General features: G+C 39.6%; 1 pseudogene; it reads right to left on the bottom strand.

Moving 5' to 3' along the window:
• Positions 1 to 21120: 21120 nt before the first annotated feature.
• Positions 21121 to 22198, bottom strand: LOC125364461 (annotated as a pseudogene).
• Positions 22199 to 23474: the final 1276 nt, after the last annotated feature.

Below are 23474 nucleotides of genomic sequence, written 5' to 3'. Positions count from 1 at the left end.
TCTTGATGGCTTCCATGTCTCTGCTATAACTCTGTCTTAGGTCCTGTATGGACTTCCTTACTACATTGATTTGGTTCTGGGTGCTGTCTCTAATCTCTTTTAGCTGCGTAGTTAGCATTTCATAGGACTCTTTTTCTTTCTGTTGGAGTTCGTGTATCATTCTGCTTGTGGAGGCCATGAAATCCTCTATTAACTTACGATTGGATTCATTACATCCACGAATTATTTTTTGGTTCACCTCCTCATGCTCAATGATACTTGTCCGGATAGACTCAAACTTTTCACTTATCATTTTTATCAGCATAGTTGGTAGAGTGTTTTGAGGGCTCTCCTCTGGGATTTCTATTGAATGCTCTATTTCCTGTTTGCTTTGAGTGGGTGATGAGTTTCCCTGTCTTGCCATACCTTTTGTTTTTCTTCTGCCCATTTGGATTTGGAATGCTAGTCTGCTAGCCCCCTTTGACACTGTTTAGGACCTGAACCAGACCTTATCAGGTCCTGTTGTGCTATTCTTATAGGTACACAGGTAGACAGGTGAGTTCTCTCTCTTTTTTTGGGTATAGCAGCAGATTTGGTGTACCCACAAATTACACTTTGGAAGTAAAAACCAACCCTGAGCCCCATATACAGCATCTCTATTGTATACCATTACAATCTTGTTGTTATTTCTTTTTGGGTTGATACAATTGCTCTAGGAATACCTTTGATTCACTCAGATTGACCCTGGATGCCTATTATCTTGCCTACCATTAACCTGGGCTCAATGGATTCTGGAGGTCCTGGGTGGTGGTGCCTCTGTGGTTCTCTGAGGGTTGTGGGTAGAAGTTGGGTGCCCTCAGTAATTAGGAGATTGTGGTTGACCTGGGGAACCAGTCTGTTGCTCCCGAGGCATTGTCATCAGCAGTGTTTTACCTCAGAGACAGTGGGGCCTTTGGCACTTAGTTGGTACCTCTGGGCTACTGCTGAGGGCAGGCAGTGGGTTCTGGCTTGGTCTGCTGAGATGCCTGCAGTGGTCCTCGATGGGACTCCTGGGCTGCCAAAGGTGGGTGGTGAGCCTTGTCTGCAACCCTGTGCTGCCTGCGGTGGCCCTGGCTGGAACCCCTGTGCTGGTGACCGTGGGTGGTGAACTCCGGCTGAGACCACTGAGTTGCCTGGGGCCCCCCAGGTGGGATCCTCAAACTGTGGGGCGGAGCCCGGGGTGAGGCCCTCAAACTGTGGACAGAGCCTGGGTGGAACCCCCAACCTGCTCACGTAGCCCCAACTCAGACCCCTGAACTGCCTGCGGAGCTCTGGGTAGCCCCTTCCTGCCCCCCCCCCCCCTGCCAAATTGCCTGTGGAGCCCTGGCTCAGGCCCCCAAACTGCCTGCAGGGCCCTGAATTTTACTCCTGAATTGCCTGTGGCATTCGGGCTGCAACTCCTGAATTGCCTGTGGCACTCGGGCTGTGGCTCCTGGGTTGGCTATGGCACCTACGATGCTACTCCCAGATTTTCTGCCAATCCCGCGCTGTGACTCCCAGAGTGACAGTGGCAGGCCCTGGGTGGGACCTTGGGGCTGCTGAAAGGTGAGGTGGCTGGCTCTGCCTGGGAGGATGGATCTGCCTACAGGGAAGCTCCTCCCTCCTGGGTGGGGCTGGCTGTGTTCTTTGCTGGGGTTTGCAGGTAGAGGCTGGGTACCCCCAGACACTGGTGGACGATGTTGGCCTGGGAAACCAGTCTGTTGCTGTCTCTCGTAGTGACAGTGATGGTGGCCTGGAGGTGGGCCTCTTGTTGTGTTTACTGGTGTTGCAGGGCCCATCACCCCTCAGAAGTTTCTCCCGTCTGGGCGGAGCTGGGGCTTGCTACTCCAGCACCTTTGTCCTTTTCAAAGATGGCCCCTTTGACCTTACTTTCCCCTGACATGCTTTATTTCCAGTTTGCTCCAGTTGTCTATGCCAGGGACAAAGATGGAGATTCACTATGGTGGATGGGGTAAGGGCTACTTTCCAAAGGGTGTTCTGTGGGTGCAGACTCGCAAAACTGTCTTTTGTGAAGTACTCATGCTTCCTCTGATTCTCCAGAGCTTTCCGCTCTGCTTGAGGACTGGGCCTGCCTGTTGCCCTCTGGCAGGTGTCTCTCCTTGGTGCTGGTGCAAGCTGGAGGTGGGTATGGGTTTTGTTCTGCCGGGTAAGCAGCAGGCTGGCAATGGCGCCACCACCTGTGGCTGCTGAAATCTTTATTCTTGGATCTGCTCTTTCGTTTTTTCCTTCCTAACTTAAAGCTGTGTACTGTTATACCTGGCTTGGGCTATGGCTTTAGGTTTAAAAATTTCCCTGTAGAAGAAAAACTGGGTTCTTGGAGCCATCTTAGATAGGGCTCTGCTGCTCCTCTGCCATCTTCTAGCCCCCCAGCCATGTTTTAACTGAAAGAAAAAACACTGTTTCCATTTCCTGGAGTTCACTTTAGTAGATAGCCTTTTAAATGTTCAGAGACATTATACTTTTGTATTCATCCCTTGAAAATATTCTCCCTTTGTCCCCTTTTATTCTTTCTGGGTCTCCAGTTTGTGGGCTAGTGTTCCCACGTTCAAGGTGGGGCTTCACCATCCTTAGTTAATCCTCTCTGAAAACACCCTCACAAACCTACCCCAGCATTTTTCTTTAAAAGGAAAACTTTATCATGTTGAGAAGCAAGTTGTACTTGTAATCACCAAGAGATCAGGTTGTTTTATATTTTCTATGCATGATTTTCATGGCTAATCTAATCCTCTGAACTAGAGATATTCACCCCAATTTTCTTATGATGACACCTTATAATAAACATAATGAGATGCCAATAAAAGACACAGTGACAAAATGCATAGAGCTCAGTGTCCAACAGATATTGCAGCTGGGTTAAGGAAACTAACTTCATCTGTTTCTGGTTAGATTGCCCATGGACTTCCCCATACACACTGTAAAGATGTAATGTCCCTGTGTAGGATGTGGCTTAAGATGATCCATGACAATAATTGTAACTTCCATTAGCTCATGTGACTGCTTCAGAAAAGGTGCTAGGCTAGTGACTTTTAAAAATTCGAGTGATATTTCCAGTGCACTTTCGAAATTGTACTGTGTTAATGATTCCTGACCCTGATCACCCGGTAACTTAAGAAGTCTACAAATATCCCAAAGGCTGTGGTGATAGTCAATTCAAACTGGATTTCTCTAAGAAATACTAACTAAAGGTCATTACACAGATGGCGGAAAAAATCCAAAAAACTTTTTTCACTCCAGACTGAGTGAACTGCAGAGTATGTCCTTCTCCAATAGACTTTCAAATTGTGTGATCATTCCAGAAGACTTTCTTGACTATAATCCACACCATATCTAGTAGAGGCTGACATCTTTCTCCTCTACCTTTCTTGTTTCCAGTTACTACTTTTTTTTTTTTTTTTTTTGGCCAGTCCTGGGCCTTGGACTCAGGGCCTGAGCACTGTCCCTGGCTTCTTCCTTGAGGCTCAAGGCTAGCACTCTGCCACTTGAGCCACAGCGCCGCTTCTGGCCGTTTTCTGTATATGTGGTGCTGGGGAATCGAACCTAGGGCCTCGTGTATCCGAGGTAGGCACTCTTGCCACTAGGCTATATCCCCAGCCCACTTTTTTTTGTTTTGATAATGTAGGTCACACTTTCAATAATTACAGCATAGCAGCTGTAGTTTACCTGTGGTAATCTAGCTACAAAGTCCCTGCAGGCTGACCCACATGAACTCCAGTCCCCTGCAAAGTGCCCATTTTCTGAAGCCAGTAGAACCAATGGACTAGAACTAGAATACTTTTACCTTTCTCATTTGGTCTTAGTATAACCATGTCCATTTGAAAGTTCTGAGGAGTAGCTCTTTTAATTTTTAGACATTCCCTTGATGTAGACTCCTTTTCCCAGTATAAAACTATAAATACAACTAAAGAGAATAATAGAGCTATTATTCTATATGAAATATCAAATGAAGTCTATAGACGTCACACTAAACCATTTACAAGTTACGTAACTGGGAAAGTAGGTTAAGTGGCTATTGTCAAGTTAGGGAAGTTGATTATGTTATTCTTAGGTCAGGGCCAAGAATCTGAAACCTTGGTATATGTCTTGCATCTAAAGGCTTGAACACCTGTCGTTTGATGACCCGGGAGAAGAAGAATGTCCCAACTCCAAGGGAGAGAGAGCAAATTCCTTTTGGCTTGGGTTTGTGTTCTCTTCAGATGTCAGCTAATTGGAAGGTATATGTTTTCCATGAAGGCAGATTTTCCTCACTTAATGCACCAACTCACACACCAGTTGTCTCAGCAAACAACATTATGGTTACTCTCAGAAATAATACTCTTCATTTTTTTCTATGTACTCCTTTAGCCCATGAAGTCGGTACCAAATATTGACTATTACAGTTCTCCAACCAATGAAGATGGGGCTAAAGCTAGTAGGTAAATAGTGCAGCTTCCATGTCCTATGATAGAGGAAGTTGAAGCCACATTTCACATACCTATGAGGAGGTTCCCACTGAGATTTAGCACACATTTGAAATGCAATCTACTAATTCATTAATGCTCATCTAGTTGCATTTACTCCCCAATCTTATTTGCTTTATGTACATTTTTTCTCAAGTGAAGCCTCTCTAGGCACATTCTTGTCTCTGATCTATTTTCACAGCCTCACAAACTAACTTACACTTCTGTACAATCACTATGCTCTCAGGTAATTGAAAATTATGTTTTATGTTGGCTTTATTTTACATCAATGTGATACTACAACAAATAGGAAAAAAATAACACTTTTACTTTGATGTGAAGATTCTAGCTGCCTGTCTCTAAATTCAGCTTTTTTTGTCCATGACAAAAAACTGAAAGTTGTCATGAAATGAATGACAATTCTAAAATTTTGTTAACTTCATATTTACATAGGATATCTATGCAAATATTGAGCTTCTCCCTATCTATACATTTATCTATATCTATCTCTACATCATCATCTACCTATCATCATCTACTGTCTATTTTATGTCTCATATCAATCATCATTCAAATTTATTTGTATTATTTTCTTTTTTTTTTCTTTTCTTTTTTTGCCAGTCCTGGGCCTTGGACTCAGGGCCTGAGCACTGTCCCTGGCTTCTCTTTGCTCAAGGCTAGCACTCTGCCACTCAAGCCACAGCGCCACTTCTGGCCATTTTCTATATATGTGGTACTGGGGAATCGAACCCAGGGCTTCATGTATACGAGGCAAGCACTCTTGCCACTAGGCCATATTCCCAGCCCCTTGTATTATTTTCTTAACATTCACACTATAGCATTATTACTGACATATATTGAATATATTGAAACTACAGAAGTTCTCAGATTTTATAGGCTAATAGGTGAAGTTTATGTGTTTGTGAATACTACACAGTCATGACTATAGGAAAGTATTACAAATAATAAAAAGCAATAGTGCATATCACCTTGAAAATATGAATATCAGAGCACTTACACACATCTCTGGTAGGAGAAGATGGTGGTGATTTAGAAGTTTCTCCCATAAGTAACAGTCCAGTAAAATCCAAGAACTTCCTGAAGCAGAGTAAGGTGCATTTAGAATTCTTTTTCTTACAAGTTAGTATCTTAGATGACATATGAACGAGATGGAAAATAATAATTTTCTCATGTTTTGCCTAAAATAATTTTAGATTTTTCTAGTAAAGCATTTAAATAATCTAATTGAGCCAGGCTATAGAGATGGTTTCAATTACATTAATTTTAATTACTTACAGTACATTTAAATTGCACAGTATGAGATTGAGCTGCTCTTCACTGTAATATTCTGCTCTGCAGTATCTATAAATGGGTTTCGATTTCTGTGTGCAAATGTTACACTTCTTGCTATTTCAAGTGTAATTCCATTCTCATTTGTTTAAAAGGTAAATGAATTGAGATAAAATGATTTTTATCTTCCTGAAATTCCTTTTGCTCATTAAATTTCAACCACTGCATGAAATATTTAAAACAATGCTTTGGCATTTCTGAATAAGATAGGCCTAAAGGAGAGACAAAAACAAAAATTAAAAAGAGAGGTGAAATACTATAATTAGCTAGCTACTTAGTGCTGTTATGTATTTGATGATTGTTTTTCCTGTACAAAGGTATGTTAATAATTAATTACCAGTCTACTAGGGAAGATATTAAAAGTGATATTTTATTGAGTTGAATTTTTTATCTTTCTTTTATTCCTTACAGTTTTCTTCAGGAAAAATACAAAATCAACAGAAAAAAAAATCTGGTTATTAGCTTTTGGGAAAGAACATAGGCATATATTTAATGAAAATATTCGTTTTGGTGGTAATTTGGGATCTCTGGCTGAACTTTAATGTGTGTGTGTTTGTGTGTGTGTGATGGGACTTGATCTCAACGCTAGCACTCTACCACTGTGACCCACAGCATCACTTCTGGTTTTCTGGTGGTTAATTAGTGATAAGAGTCTCAAAGACTTTTCTGCAAGAGCTGGATTTGAACCATGATCCTTGGATCTCAGCCTCTGGAGTGGATAGGATTGCAGGTGTGAGCCACCAGTGTCTGGTGGGATTTTTTTTTATTAATAACTTTTTCTTTGACCAAAGATTAGGCCACAAATCTCTAGAAACCTACTTTTTTGTCCTCTGTTATGGTTGAAAGGGATTTCCTTTGCTAATCATAGCTTGTCCTTTAACTAACCACCGGTCCTTTGCCCACCTTCCTTGAAACTGATCATGCTCTGCCCTTGGTTTCCTTTCTATCTTTGGAAATTTCAGATCAACATCTTTTCTCTCTTGATCATGGGGGGTCTCTTTCTTTCATCCCGGAAAAGAGACTTCCTCCAAATAAAAGCCTACCATTACCACTGGGCATATTTTTGCTATTTGGTGAGAAAAAGCTAAACCATAATAAATGATGCGAGATAACAAGAAGCAGGGTAAAGTAGCCCAGAAACTTTTATCAAGCTCACTTCTGTAATCAAGGTCACTGGAAGGCTCGTCACATGCCTATTTTTACTAGCGTGCAAGGTAATGAAGCCTGAAATTTCCTGGTGGTCCACTGGAGTGGAATAAACAATTCTATACAGAATTTCCAAGCAACCATCGAATTTTTCATTCCAAAAGCGTGATAATCAGTTCCCTTTCTTTTTAGATAGCATTTAAAGCTATTTCCCTGGGGTTCTTTTGTTGTTGTTGTTCTGTTTCTGAATCAAGTGAAACAAATAAATCTCTGGAATTTCCCCCATTACTGATTTAGATTATGAGTAGTTTTCCCCACAACTGTTGTCTTAACAGATATTGGAAATCATGAATAAAAATTTTGTTCTGAAGTAACTGCTTGCTTTGTGTCTTGGATGCATTCTTTTCCTTTTCCTTTTTCTTTTTTTGGTACTAGTTATAAGGTTTGAACTCAGAGCCTGAGTTTTGACCCTGAATTTTTGTCCTCACAGCTCCAGCTCTACCACTTGATCCACAGCTCCATTTCCTACTTTGTTTTTGATAATTAACTGGAGATAAGAGTTTCATAGTCTTCTCTGCCCAGATCTTGGCCTTTTAAGTTGCTAGTGCTCAACAGTTTAGGATACTTTTAAGAATAATCTTAATTATTGCTTAAAATATATATACAAAATGGAATTCTGTGCCTCTATCAGAAAGAATGACATTGCCCCAATCATAAAGATATGAAAGGACTTGGAAAAAATCATACTAAGTGAAGTCAGCCAGATCCAAATAAACATGGACTCCGTAGTTTCCCTCATTGGGAATAATTAATACATGTCTAGGATAGTCCTAGCAGAATATCAAAATAGCTCAATAGCTATGCCCATATGAACACATAAGATGATACTAAGTGAAATGAACTTCAAGTTATAGAAACAATTGGTACATCATTGTTGTTGTTATTTTCAACATGCCATGTGAAACTGTGCCCCCTCCCCCTTTTTCATATTTCTTTCCCATGGTTTTACCCCTGATACCACTGTAACTGATTTTAGTATCCTGGGTATTGTATATACGTGTATTGGAACTAGGGAAAGGAAAAATACCAAAATCGAGAGACAAAGGATAAAAAGACAAACCAATGCAACAGCAATACTTACAAAACTACATAGTATAAACCAACTATACAACTCGTGGGGGGAGAAGGAAACGGGGAGGGGGAAAATGAGGGAGGAGGTAACAAGTTGGATAATAAATGTATTCACTGCCTTATGTATGAAACTGTAACCTCGGATAAAGATTAGCCACTGAGGCAGTGCACTAGCTGAGCTCTCTCCGACATCGAAGTTTTCTCACCCCATAGAAACTTTTACTACTAGAAAGACAACCAGAGTAAGTTGTAACAGTATAGGGATTCTGGCCAGGAAGGAAAAATCGACTTTGCTCATCTGAAAACACAGACTCGAGCTCTGGGCGATATCCCACCATCACGCCAGTGCCAATGCCAGCACAGCGCCCAGCACAGCAACCCACACTCCAAGCAGCTAAAGCACACAGCGGAGACCAGGGAGAAATACTCCAGATGGCAGCTGAGCACAGATGACCTGAAATCGCCGAGAAAGCGTGAGTACCCCATGAAAGATATTCTCACTCATGCCCACAGAACAGCGTCTGGAAGGCAGCCCTTCCCCCACCGCCAGAGCAAAGCGCCATCTTTGCCACTGGCATAGGGTCAGATCAGATTGGAACTAAAGCGAGCCTGGGGAAAGCGAGGTCAAAGTAGCCATCTTTGAAAAGGGCAGGAGGGACCGAACAGTGAGAGCCAGCTCTGCCCAGGAGAACGCCCCCTGCCCAGGTGGGAGGCGAGTCCTGGGCCACGGCTTAGCCAGAGGTGCCCCGCCCTGTCCACTGGAATTTCTAAATTTAAAGCAAAATCCAGGAGCAGCTCCCGATGGCACAGAAACACCAGACAGAGGAACAAACAGTTCCTGAGACAGATAAATGGTCCCGTCACAGAGGAAGCCCAATTCCCAGACCGAAACAGAGCTGCTTTCCATAGCCACCTCCGCCAAGGAGGCCGCCCCGCCCAGGAGGGAGAAACCTCACCCAGGCCAGCAACTCACAGCTGGGGAAAACAGAGGCCCCGCCCTGCTGAGTCCACAGCCTATTCAAAGCCAGGCATTAAAGGCAGCGGCCCCGCAGCAGACAGAGGAGCAAAATGAAATCAAGCCAGACCCAGCCAATCAGGAATATAGACTACAGACCATCACAAGGAAACCAGAGACCGAGGAAAGACCACCCAAACAAAAAGGACTCCATTTTTTTTCTTTTTCTTTTCAACATTTTTTTTTTTTTTTGCCAGTCCTGGGCCTTGGACTCAGGGCCTGAGCACTGTCCCTGGCTTCTTCCTTGAGGCTCAAGGCTAGCACTCTGCCACTTGAGCCACAGCGCCGCTTCTGGCCGTTTTCCGTATATGTGGTGCTGGGGAATCGAACCTAGGGCCTCGTGTATCCAAGGCAGGCACTCTTGCCGCTAGGCTATATCCCCAGCCCCTCTTTTCAACATTTTTTTAAACTTTAAAAAAAAATTTTTTTTCACTTCTGAAACGTCGTCGATATTTTTTTCATGTTTTCTATTTTTACCTGTTTGTTTTATCAAGTTTTTTTTCTTTTCTGTTTATTTGGGTTGTTCCTTTTCTTATTCTACTCTTCCCCACATTTCCACGTCACTGAAACTAAACCAAAATCACCACCTCTCCTCCCCAATACATTTTACTCTATTCTCTTTACTATCTCAAACTTACCCTCCTGACTTACTGCCTGGACCCCCAGTCTCCATTGACTCCTGGTTATTGGATAGAAGGTATCCCAGCTTAATCCGAGTGAATCAAAGGGGTTCATAGAGAAAGCCAGTCCTAAAAGAACTTAATACAAAAACAAGAATTGCTTATAGGGTTGTAACAGTAAATAAGTAACAACTGAATACAGGGCCCAGGATCGGTTGTTATATCGAAATTGTATTCTTTAGGAACACCAAATCTAATTTTATGGACAGGTATACAGGGTATCTGTATATAATTGTGAACTTCGAAGTTTTATACAACAGTGCTGGGTAAGGGCTGCTTTGGGTCTTAAACAGTGCTCACAGGAGCTAGTAAACTGGCATCCCCAATTCAAATGGGCAGAAGGAACACAAGAAAGATGGCAAACAATGAAGTCTTATCCCCCACTCCAAACAAGCAGGAAGCAGAGCAGTCAATCAAACACATAGAAGAGAACCCCCAAAATGCTCTACAAAGTCTACTGATAAACATGATAAATGAAAAGTTTGAATCTCTTCAGTCAATTATTCTACAGCGTGAGGAGGCAAAGCAAAAATTAATGGAGAATTTCATGGCATCCACAAATAGAAAGGAAAATGAACTTCAAGAGTCAAATGAAAAGATAGCTACCCAGCTTAAGATTTGAGAGACAACACTCAAAACCAAAGTAATGAAGTTAATGAAGTAAAGAAGTCTATAAAAGACCTAAGAAATGACATGGAAATCATCAGGAAAGACCAGTCAGAAGGAAAAGAAATTCAAAATCAAGTAGCTAGCCTACAGTCCCGACTAACTGAAGCAGAGGATCGAATTTCAGGAGCTGAAGCTTCCTTAGATTCTATGGAGAAAGAACAAAAATCAATACATATCCAGTCCAATCAACAAAATAGATCGCTATAGGAGTTTCAAGACATGATCAGGAAGCCCAATTTAAGGATAATAGGTATTGAGGAAAACTTGGAGAAAGAGGTTAATGGTATAGGCAACCTATTTAACAGAATATTAGCTGAGAACTTCCCAAATATCCAGAAAGAAAGGCCTATACAAATACAAGAAGCATTTAGAACCCCAAACAGACCAGACCAGAATAGGACATCCCACAGACACATTGTGATAAAACAGGTTCAGTAGAGTGCAAGGAAAAAATTCTCAAAGCTGTTAGGGCAAAGAAAACAATCACACATAAAGGAAAAGCAATCAAAATTACCCCAGACTTCTCAGCAGAGACCATGAAAGCAAGGAGATCCTGGAATGAAGTATACCAAACACTAAGTAAAAATAACTACCAACCAAGAATTCTGTACCCAGCCAAACTCTCATTCATATCCAAAGGTCAAATAAAAGTCTTCCACAGGGGGCTGGGGATATAGCCTAGTGGCAAGAGTGCCTGCCTCGGATACACGAGGCCCTAGGTTCGATTCCCCAGCACCACATATACAGAAAACGGCCAGAAGCGGCGCTGTGGCTCAAGTGGCGGAGTGCTAGCCTTGAGCGGGAAGAAGCCAGGGACAGTGCTCAGGCCCTGAGTCCAAGGCCCAGGACTGGCCAAAAAAAAAAAAAAAAAGTCTTCCACAGTAAGGAAAAACTGAAACAATATATCCCCACCAAACCAGCTTTACAGAAAATCTTCAAAGATGTACTACACAGGGTAATAATCAAGATCCCAATACAGACAGAGAAATGAACCCTAATTAGTAAACATCAGATCAAGAAATGGGAAGACATAGCTTTAAGCAAGGTAGTGATAATGAAAGGAACAAACGATCATCTCTCAATCCTAACTCTCAACATTAATGGACTTAATTCTCCAATCAAACGACATAGGCTCATAAGTTGGATCAAAAATCAAGATCCATCTTTCTGCTGCCTCCAAGAGACACATCTATCCAGCAAAAGTAAACATCTTCTAAAAGTGAAAGGCTGGAAACAAATCTATCAAGCAAATGGCCTCCATAAGCAGGCTGGAGTTGCAATCCTAGTATCAGACAAAATTGACTTCAAATTAAAAAAGGTAAGAAGAGACAAAGAAGGTTACTACATACTAGTAAAGGGATCTCTCATACAGGAAGATTTAACCATACTAAATAACTACACACCAAATGCAGGAGCACACAACTTCATCAAACAAACACTACTGACTCTAAAAACACTCATAGACCCAAACACATTGATAGTTGGGGACTTTAACACTCCACTATCACCTCTGGACAGATCAACACGCCAAAAACTGAACAAAGAAACCACAGAACTAAACAATTGCATAGACCAACTAGACTTACCCGACATCTACAGAATATTCCACCCAGCAAGGACAGAATACACATTCTTTTTGGCAGCACATGGAACATTCTCCAAAATAGATCACATATTAGGGCACACAGAACATCTGTACAGATTCAGAAGTATCAAAACCATTCCCTGCGTTCTCTCAGACCACAATGGAATAAAATTAGAGTTCAACTCAAACAGCCAACACAGAAAATGCTACAATTCATGGAGACTAAACAACACACTGCTGAACCTTCAGAGGGTCATTGAAGAAATTAAAATGGAAATTCAAATGTTTATGGACTTCAACTAAGTTGAGGACACAAAGTACCAGCTCCTTTGGGACACAGCAAAGGCAGTACTCAGAGGAAATTTTATATCTCTGAGTGCATAAATCAACAAGCTGGAGAAACAGCAACTCAGTAATTTAAGGAAGCACCTTAATTTCCTTGAGAGAGAACAACAAGCCAAACCCCAAGTCAATAGAAGGAAGCAAATAATTAAAATCAAATCAGAATTAAATCAATTAGAGACGAAAAAAACCATTGAAAGAATCAACAAAACAAAGAGTTGGTTCTTTAAAAAAATCAACAAGATAGACAGACCCCTGGCAAACCTGACCAAAAAAACGAAGGCAGCACACTCAAATAAACAAGATAAGAGATGAAACAGGTAACATCACAGAAATAACCGAAATTCAGAAAATAATTAGGGACTATTTTGCAAACCTTTATGCCAACAAATTCGAGAACTGGGAAGAAATGGATGATTTCCCAGGAAAAATTCATATCCCCAAACTCAACCATGAAGATTTAAACCTTCTAAACAGACCCATATCCAGTATTGAAATAGAAAGGGCAATAAATGATCTCCCATCCAAGAAAAGCCCAGGTCCAGACGGATTCACTGCAGAATTCTACAAGGCCTTCAAAACAGAACTCACACCAATATTTCTCAAACTCTTCAATGAAATTGAAAGAGAATGATCACTTCCAGACTCATTCTATGAAGCCAGTATAACCCTCATCCCAAAACCAGGCAGGGACTCATCACGGAAAGAGGACTATAGACTGATCTCCCTGATGAACATAGATGCAAAAATTCTCAAAAAAATTCTGGTCAATCGAATTCAACAGGTCATCAACAAAATCATACACCATGATCAAACTGGATTCATCCCAGGGATGCAAAGTTGGTTGAATATCCACAAGTCAATTAATGTAATCCACCACATCAACCGGAGCAAGGTAAAGAACCACATGGTTTTATCTCTGGATGGGAAAAAAGCGTTCGATAAAACCTAGCACCCATTTATGCTAAAAGCCCTGGAAAAACTGGGATTCCAGGGAACATTCCTGAATATAATCAAGGCAGTTTATGACAAACCAACAGCAAGCATAACTCTAAATGGTGAAAAACTAAAGCCATTCCCTCTAAAATCAGGAACAAGGCAGGGATGTCCACTCTCTCCCCTGATCTTCAACATAGTACTAGAATTCCTAGCCAGAGCAATCAGGCAAGAAGAAAATATAAAGGGGATCCAAGTAGGAAAAGATGAAGTTAAACTTTCTCTCTTCACAGATGACATGATCCTATACCTAAAGAATCCCATAGACTCTACCCCAAAGCTACTAGAGCTGATCCAAAACTTTGGCAACTTTGCAGGATATAAAATAAACCTTCAAAAATCAACAGCCTTTCTCTATGCTAATGACCCAAAGACTGAGGCTGAAATCAGGAAAGCAACTCCCTTTGCAATAGCCCCCAAAAACATAAAATACCTAGGAATAACCTTAACCAAAGAAGTGAAAGACCTCTTTGATGAGAACTTTAAAACTTTGAAAAATGAAATTAAGTCAGACTAAGGAAATGGAAAAACCTCCCATGCTCCTGGATTGGGAGGATTAATATAATCAAAATGGCAATATTGCCAAAGGCTATCTACAAATTCAATGCAATACCCATTAATATCCCAACACCATTTTTTGATGAAATAGAGGAAGCAATCCAGAAATTCATATGGAACAATAAAAGACCTAGTAGAATAGCAAAAACAATCCTAAGCAGAAAGAACAGTGCTGGAGGAATTACAATACCCAACTTCAAGTTGTATTATAAAGCTATAGTAATAAAAACAGCTTGGTACTGGCACCGGAGCAGGCCTGAAGACTAATGGAACAGAATCGAAGACCCAGAAATGAACCCACAGAACTATGCCTACTTAATCTTTGATAAAGGAGCTAAAACAATAGTTTGGAAGAAAGATAGCCTCTTTATCAAATTGTGCTGGAAAAACTGGCTCAACCCATGCAACAATCTAAAACTAGATTCTTATATATCACCCTGCACCAAAATCAATTCCAAATGGATTAAAGACCTCGAAATCAAAACAGACATCCTGAAAACACTAAAGGAAGGAGTAGGAGAAACACTTGGGCTCCTTGGCACAGGATGGAACTTCCTTAACAAAGACCCAGAATGGCTACAAATCAAAGAAAGGTTGGGCAAATGGGACTGCATCAAACTTCAGAGCTTCTGCACGGCAACAGACATAGCATGCAAGATAAACAGAAAGCCCACAGACTGGGTGAAGATCTTTACCAGCCATACAACGGACAAAGGCCTCATATCTAAAATATATGCAGGACTAAAAAAATTACCTTCTTCCAAAACAAAACCGCAAAAAACCAATAGCACCCTCATCAAGTGGGCTAAAGACTTACAAAGAGACTTCTCTGATGAGGAATTGAGAATGGCCAAGAGACATATGAAAAAATGCTCTACATCACTGTCCATAAAAGAAATGCAAATCAAAACAACATTGAGATTCCATCTCACCCCAGTAAGAATGTCCTATATCAAGAAAACTAACAATAACAATTGTTGGAGGGGATGTGGCCAAAAGGGAACCCTACTTCAATGTTGGTGGGAATGTAAATTGGTTCAGCCACTCTGGCAAGCAGTATGGAGATTCCTCAGAAGGCTCAATATAGAACTCCCCTATGACCCAGCAGCCCCACTTTTGGGTATCTATCCAAAAGATCACAAAGAAAATCACAGTAATGCCACCAGTACAACAATGTTCATCGCAGCACAATTTGTCATAGCGAGAATCTGGAACCAACCCAGATGCCCCTCAGTAGATGAATGGATCAGGAGTATGTGGTACATATACACAATGGAATTTTATGCCTCTGTCAGAAAGAATGACATTGTCCCATTTGTAAGGAAATAGAAGGACTTGGAAAAAATTATACTAAGTGAAGTGAGCCAGACCCAAAGAAACATGGACTCTATGGTCTCCCTTATTGGGAATAATTAGTACAGGTTTAGGCTAGTCATAGAAGAGCACCACAAGGCCCAATAGCTATACCCTTATGAACACATACAATGATCCTAAGTGAAATGAACTCCATGTTATGGAGACAATTGTTATATCACAGTTGTAACTACTTTCAACATCCCATGTGTATCTGTAGCTTCTATTATTGATGATGTTCTTGTATCACTTTCCTGTGGTTGTACCTACACTATCTCTGTAATCTTATCTGAGTATATTGGAAATCGTGTATACTGGTATTGGAATTAGGAAATTGAAAGGGAATAGTAAAATTGAGAGGCACAGGGTAAAAAAAGAGAAACAACTACAAAAGCAGTAATTGCAAAACTGTTTGGTGTAAGTGAACTGAACACCTCAGGGGGAGAAAGGGTAAGGGGGAGGAGGGAGGGGGGTATGAGGGACAAGATAACAAACAATACAAGAAATGTATCCAATGCCTAACGTATGAAACTGTAACCTCTCAGTACATCAGTTTGATAATGAAAATTTGGAAAAAAAAGAAACTGTAACCTCTCTGTACTTCACTTTGACAATAAAGAAATAAAAAAGTCTAAGACTGATAAGTCAGTTTGTTATTAATTTTTAAATTACAGTATGTCCTAGAAAAGCAGCTTAATAAAGACTGTGGTATACATTAAAAACATAAGGAAATACTATAGTTTTTAATATCTGAGATAAAAATGGCACATTTTGGGGATGTTGGAGACTGAACCTAGGACCTTGTGCATGTACTTTATCACTGAGCTACATTTTCTTCCAGAATGATACATTTGAAATGATGATTAAAAGCTTACTATTAGATGGATTACTCTCTAGATCAGTAGATAGAAACAGAGTCCTTCAAATTATCAAGGGTAACTTAGTGTTTATAATGAAAATAAGAGAAAATAATCACAGATTAAGACATCTCTGGTAAGTGGCACTGTGGTTCAAGTGGTAGAAAGATAATCTTGAGCACAAAGAGGCTCAAGCACAGTGCTCAGGCACTCAATTCAAGGCCCACAATGGAAAAAAAAGAGACATATTTGAAATATTATCATTTGAAAAAAAGAAGGAACTTTTATGACTGAATAATATGGGACAAAAGAGATGGATACTTCATTAGAGAAGGCACAGAGATGTCACATTAGATATTTAGCTTCATATGCTGTGATAGAATTGCAATTTAAAACTATATCACTAGAAATTTTTTCAATGCAACACCAAATGCTGACATAGTTGGTGAGTGAAATGCAATGTATTTTTCCCTGTGAAATTTAGCAATCAGATTCTTAGATGTTTGTACAAATCAGCTGAAAATGTATGCCCTCACAGATTCATAAACAAATTTTATCCACAATAGCCAAAATTGGATAAAACATGAGAAATGTACTCATTGCCTTACGTATGAAACTGTAATCCCTCTGTACATCACTTTAACAATAAAAAATGAAAGAAAAATCTTAGTATGTCAAAATACTTGGTACATTTGGATGATTGGAACATTACTCAACATTGAAAGAAATGAGTTATTAAGATGTGAAAGAACACAGAGGAATCTCAAATGAACATTAATAAGCAGCCAATCTGAAAAGTTACATACTATATGACTCCAACTCTGCAAAACTCTGAAAAAGAGAAAAGTATGGATATAGTGAAACAATCAGTGCAAAGAAGAATGAACAGGTGGAACAAAACAAAAAGGAAAGAATATAATAGCTCTTTAAAAAGTGTATCCCTTGAGTCAAGTATTATACTGTAATAGCCAATAGAACTGGACAAAATTTAGTATGTAAGTCATATTATCTTTTCTCGCACTTTGCAGTCAATGTTTTTGAAGGGAAGCTTAGCATTTATTTTTCTTTCTCTAGAGCATGCACCTCGATTTTTCCTTTGTGTAACTTGGTAAATGGCTCCCAGTTTTCTTACTGACATGTGTGTTTTCTGTACCTCTATTGTTGAACCAATCAGATCAGTTATTTGAAACTTGAGGGAAGTAATGTATGGAGAATCACTAATACTCATTTGTTCTCCTTGTGTGGCCTTGAAGACTGGCCATTAGTTTTCATGGTGCTTTTTGCATTTTCAGATTGTGGTGCTCTTATCTCTGTTACTTTTTTTTTTTTTACATCACTTCGCTATACAATATTGTTCCAATGAAATATGGTCTTCTTTAATTTATTGAAAGTCAATGAACATTAATTGCAGTAAAAGCAAACCCTCAAAGATAGAGCTCAATGAAATGTTACATTCTTCCCAGTAATTTGGAATACCAATACAAAACTGGAAGTGTGTAAAAAAGCAGTCTTCTGATAAAATGTATATGTTCAATTAACATATCTCCAAATTATGAGGACTATGTCCTCCCATTTCATTAAGTCTACTCTAGTTTTTCGTTTGGTTTGCATTCTTGCCTCCTTTTCCTTTATGCTTTTTTCTGGCATCCAGGTTTTCTTTGTTTTTACTATTGCTTTGGATCACTATGTGTTTTCTTTCTTTTGTCTGATTTATTTGCCTTAATATTTTTATATGATACATATATTTTGACATATGGTTTAATTTATGTAAATATGATCAGCATCTCTCCTCTTCTTTAGCAATACAAAGACCTAATACTGATTACTATCTTCCATCTCATATGCTACAGTTGTTAAGTAACTTGGCTCAACCTGGTATTTACATACTCAAAAGCAAAATTAGAGTTCTTATTTTATGTCTTCAGTATCATTAACGGTGTTTTTCTTACAAGTCTTCTTGTGATACATTTTATTTTATAATATTCTTTTTGTGCTGGCAAACAGGCTTCTTAACTTGATTCTTTCAGTAAGTAAATAGCCCTTTGAGTGAACAGACTTTATGAGAAGAGATTTGTTTTGCACAATTTTGTGACCTATGCCACACCTGCCCAAACCCAAGACTCTGTTTTAAGACCAACAATTCCCCAAAGGTGCTGCTCCAACGATGCTGCTGAGTGCTGGTGTTTTTGCTTAGTATTTTGATTTTAATGAATGTTTCACCTTAGTCCCTTGAGGGTTTTATTTACATTTGCCTGGTATAGCTTTGAATTAGAACGTGCATGCATTGTATTTTCCCCCAAATTTCTATTTGCTTAGCTGAAAAATATTTTCTGGATTTCCAGTCTTCAATATTACAGAAAATGGAATCTCTGTCCTCAAAATAGCATGCATTGATTCTTCCATTTATTCCAAAAGCTTTTACTGAGTGTCCACATTGGTAGACAATTGTATTTACATATTTTAATAGTGTGGGACATAAATCGATTGAAAAGGAATGAATGAACGAGGTGACAGTGCCAACCCAATTGTTAAAATATCCCTTGAAAATTTATTTCAGAGCATTTCATACTTTGATACACTCAAAAAGTTGCTTTTTGATATGTGCATTTTTCTTTTCTTTCATTTCACAGCCCAATAATACTTAGATTTCAATCCAACCATATTTCATTTCACCCTGACTTTCACTTTCTGACCTTTCTCTTCAGTGTGAATAAATAAATATTTATAGAAGGATCACATTTCATATGTAACATATTTTTAATAGCGACTTTCAATTCAAGTGTCAGGAACCATAAAGGATCGTGCTGACTTACATCCAATGATGAGTAGAGTTATACACTCTTTGAAGATTTGTGATCTTCAGAGTTCTTATCTGTTCTGGGGTGATTTCACATAAAGGAAATGGTTGGAAGCATGAACCTTGATAAGTTATACAGAGATGAATCAAAGGTATTTGCCTCTTGGTCTCTGTTTGACTTCCATGCTCCCACTTCCCAAAGGCTCCCCATAAGTATGTGATCTGAATAAAAATAAGGTATTTATTGTGGAATCATGGGCTAGAGATGAATGCTGTGGAATAGTACATCTCAATCTTATGTGCATGTGAATCCTTGAGCAATCTTATCGAAATGCAGATTCAGATTCAAGAGCTCTGTTCTGAAAATATTACAAGAATATTTTCTAATGATCTTTTAGATCTTTTAGATCAGAGACTATTTGGCAGGCCAAGAATTTTTTTTTTTTTTACCAAACTTTCAACTACTGCTATAGATGAGTTCCTTTGCAAGAAAAAAGAAGACTTAGGCATTACAATCAGGTTATCTCCTCCGAATGGCTTTCCAAGTAAAATGTTTGAAGTTGCAATAAGAACAAAAGCAGAAACTCTGCATTATATATGCGTTATACATCTGAACATAAATTCTAAGAGAGATCACAACGTACTCAGTCATTATAGTCAAATAAATATTCATAATTTCAATGTAGTGATAAGCATAAATTTGAATGTCTCGGGTCCAGTAAATATTATTTTTATTAAAATTCATATTTTTAAATTACAAATTTCAAATGTTGTGGATATTTATATAACAGAAGGCAAAAATTGTAACACTTTAATTTCATTCCCCAAAGAATTCATTTGTAACCATGGAAGAAGTAGCCATGTTGATGCTTGCTATGCACCCTGCAAAATATTTTTGTTTTCCTTATAAACACATGGACATATGCTCAACTTTTCTTGCTCTATAAAAACAAGATGTTATCATGTCATGCTATGCAACTTTTTTAAAAAACATAGTATTTTGCAATCATCTTCTATTTCAGTATGTGCAGATCATCTATGTTTTTAGTGGTAGCATAGATAGAACTGTTTTGCAATATTTAAGAATTTTTTAATAAGTACATAGATATTTGGGATTTCATTTTTGTCTTTAATTGAGTATTACTAAGCTCATATAAGCTTGAAAAAATTATCTCCTCGAAGAATCACAGTCTACTGTGAATAACCTTGTGCAGACCTTACTCATTCTTTCCAACTTGACTTTGTGCTATGTGGGTAAAATCCAAAGGAGTCTTAAGTTCTGAGGTTTTAAAAATAGCAACTATTTCTGAGTTTTACCTGGTCATTGGCCTCCACAGTTTCGGTTCTATAGGGAAAAATAGTACTTCTATAGATTTTGAGTTTTACTACTAATAAGAACACTCTCCCAAAAGCAAGTATAAATAGCAAGTGAGCTGGATCTTTTACAATACAGTATGTAAACGAGGTGTGGTGACTTGTGCTTGTAATCCCAGCTACTTGAAAGGCAGAGATCAAGAGGATCAGAGCTTGAAGTCAGCTGGAGCATAATTGGGTAAGATTCTTTTTCAACCAGTTCATCTGGACATAGTTGCATGTGCCTATCATCCACTTGCATGGGAAGTATAAACAAGAGGATCATAGTATAGAACAGTACAGGCAGAAAAAAACAAGCAACAACAAAACCAAAACATGAGACACTATTTGAAAAAGAACTAATTATCTGGGGTTACATGGCTCATCTGAGAGAGCATTTACCTAACAAGCATGAAGCCCTTAGTTCAAACCCCAGTACTGACAAAAAAAAATATTTTCTATTTAAAAATTTGATGGGTGCAGGCTCTGTGTGCATAACTCAGACATGCATTTTATTTTTATTTAATTTTATTTATTTATTTATTTTTGCCAGTCCTGGGCCTTGGACTCAGGGCCTGAGCACTGTCCCTGGCTTCTCTTTTTTTTTTTTTTTTTTTTTTTTTTTTTTTTTTTTTTTTTTGCCAGTCCTGGGCCTTGGACTCAGGGCCTGAGCACTGTCCCTGGCTTCTTCCCGCTCAAGGCTAGCACTCTGCCACTTGAGCCACAGCGCCGCTTCTGGCCGTTTTCTGTATATGTGGTGCTGGGGAATCGAACCTAGGGCCTCGTGTATCCGAGGCCGGCACTCTTGCCGCTAGGCTATATCCCCAGCCCCTCTTTTTTTTTTTTTTGACAAAGTAGTAAGCCTTTATTTTCTTGTTCTGCCAATAAACAAGTTGATTGCTTCTAGGAAATTAGTCAAAAAGACCAAATCCCATATCCTCATCTGATTCCTCCGACTCTTCCTTGGCTTCAGCCTTGGCTGGGGCAGCGGCGGCGGCAGGAGCAGTAGTGGTGGCAGCAGCCACAGGAGCAGCAGCCACAAAGGCAGATGGATCAGCCAAAAAGGCCTTGACCTTTTCAGCAAGTGGGAAAGTGTAGTCAGTCTCCACAGACAAAGCCAGGACCCGCTTGTACCCATTGATGATAAAATGAGGCACAGAGGCAACAGTTGGGTAACCAATCTGCAGGCAGACACTGGCGACGTTGCGAACACCCTCCAGGAAGCGGGAATGCAGAGCATCCTCAGTGCTGTCAAGCACTTCCGGGTTGTAGATGCTGCCATTGTCAAACACCTGCTGGATGATCAGCCCAAAGGAGAAGGGGGAGATGTTGAACATGTTCAGCAGTGTGGCTTCACTGGCTCCCACTTTATCTCCGGTCTTTATCAGCTGCACATCACTCAGAATCTCAATGGTGCCCCTGGAGATCTTAGTAGTGATGCCTAGAGCCTGGAAGAAGGAAGTCTTCTCGGGCCCCAGACCAGTGTTCTGAGCTGGCTGGGGCAATGGCACCAGCACGGGCAGCAGCTGGTACCTTATTGGCCAGCAGCATGTCCCTGATCTCCGTAAGGTCCTCCTTGGTGAACACAAAGCCCACATTCCCCCGGATATGAGGCAGCAGTTTCTCCAGAGCTGGGTTGTTTTCCAGGTGCCCTCGGATGGCCTTGCGCATCATGGTGTTCTTGCCCATCAGCACCACAGCCTTCCCTCAGAGCGACATCCGGATCTGCTGCATCTGCTTGGACCCCGCATTGTCTGCTCCGACAATGAAGCATTTTGGATAATCATCCTAAAGCTGGATGATCTTAAGGAAGTAGTTGGACTTCCAGGTCGCCCTGTCTTCCCTGGGCATCACGACTGTGCGTCAGGGATTGCCACGTAGGGTTTAAAGACGAGGTCACTCTCACGAGGACGCCTGGCGAAAGCCCTGGCTTCTCTTTTGCTCAAGGCTAGCACTCTGCCACTTGAGCCACAGCGCCACTTCTGGCTGTTTTCTATGTATGTGGTGCTGGGGAATCAAACCCAGGGCTTCATGTATACCAGGCAAGCACTCTTGCCACTAGGCCATATTCCCAGCCCAGACATGCATTTTAAAACCACGCTAAATAACATGTTCAAATACATTTGTTTGCTCTTGACAAATAGCCTATGGTTTGCAAAAAAGAGATGATATGTTTATTCTGGTTTATAAAAAGTCATTTTAGAGATACAAATTGGATATGGGCCTTGAGAGTTATGGGACTTCCTAACTCATAAAATAAACATAGCTACTTTCCATATATTTGAAAGAATTAGTCTGCAGTGCCTTAAGTCCAGACTCTAAAGGGAGAAAATTCATTTCCTCTAATGTATATTTAATAAACAAAACTGTGTATGCAGAATTAGTAATAGACATTGCTTGGCCTACCAAATAGTCTCTGATCTAAAAGATCATTAGAGAATGTTCTTGTAATATTTTGAGAACAAACTCAGCTGTCTTTATTGTTTACTTATTATGAACTACTCTTTTTATGATAAATCTAATAAAATGATATAATTTTCTGTTACGTTCTTCACAAAGACCAATGCAACCTTTCTTTTTCTTCTTTTTTTTTAATGATCATGAAATAACTTCCTTTTCACAGCAGCAGGAAAAGTCACTTACCAGTTAGTAAGAAGATAACAACCTTTTGCCATGAATTACCTTCAGTCTCCTCTCTCACCTTTAAAATGTGTCCAGAGATTTACCAACACTCATTGCCTCGCATTTATCAGATGTGTCTTTGCAAAAGATGTCCAATTCCATAACTAAATTTTGCCCTTTTTATGTCATACTTTTCTCTTCCATTATGTATTTTTTTCATTGCCTATGAGCTCCTGGAAGACACGAGCAATATTTTTCTTCTGTTTGTCTTTGTACAGTACCGGTCTTTTTTATTCTTTATAATTGCCCAGAGCTAATTTGACACACAGCAGTACTAATCATTTAATGTGGGTAATGTGTATCCCTGAAATCCTGTTGGTTTCTTAATATTTTTAAAATTTTTTCTCACTATTTTATGTAATAACACTTTAAATAACACTTAAGTTAGACATGATACAAACTATTAAGATTTTGTTACTGGTAGTAAAGACATTTTGCAAAATAAAAAACATAGGGAATAATAAAGATTTTTATCATACTCAATGCTGTAAGACTGGTTGCATCTC

This window comes from Perognathus longimembris, chromosome 16 (assembly GCF_023159225.1).
Source record: "Perognathus longimembris pacificus isolate PPM17 chromosome 16, ASM2315922v1, whole genome shotgun sequence".
Lineage (NCBI taxonomy): Eukaryota > Metazoa > Chordata > Mammalia > Rodentia > Heteromyidae > Perognathus > Perognathus longimembris.
This window is presented reverse-complemented; position numbering and strand designations above follow the sequence as displayed.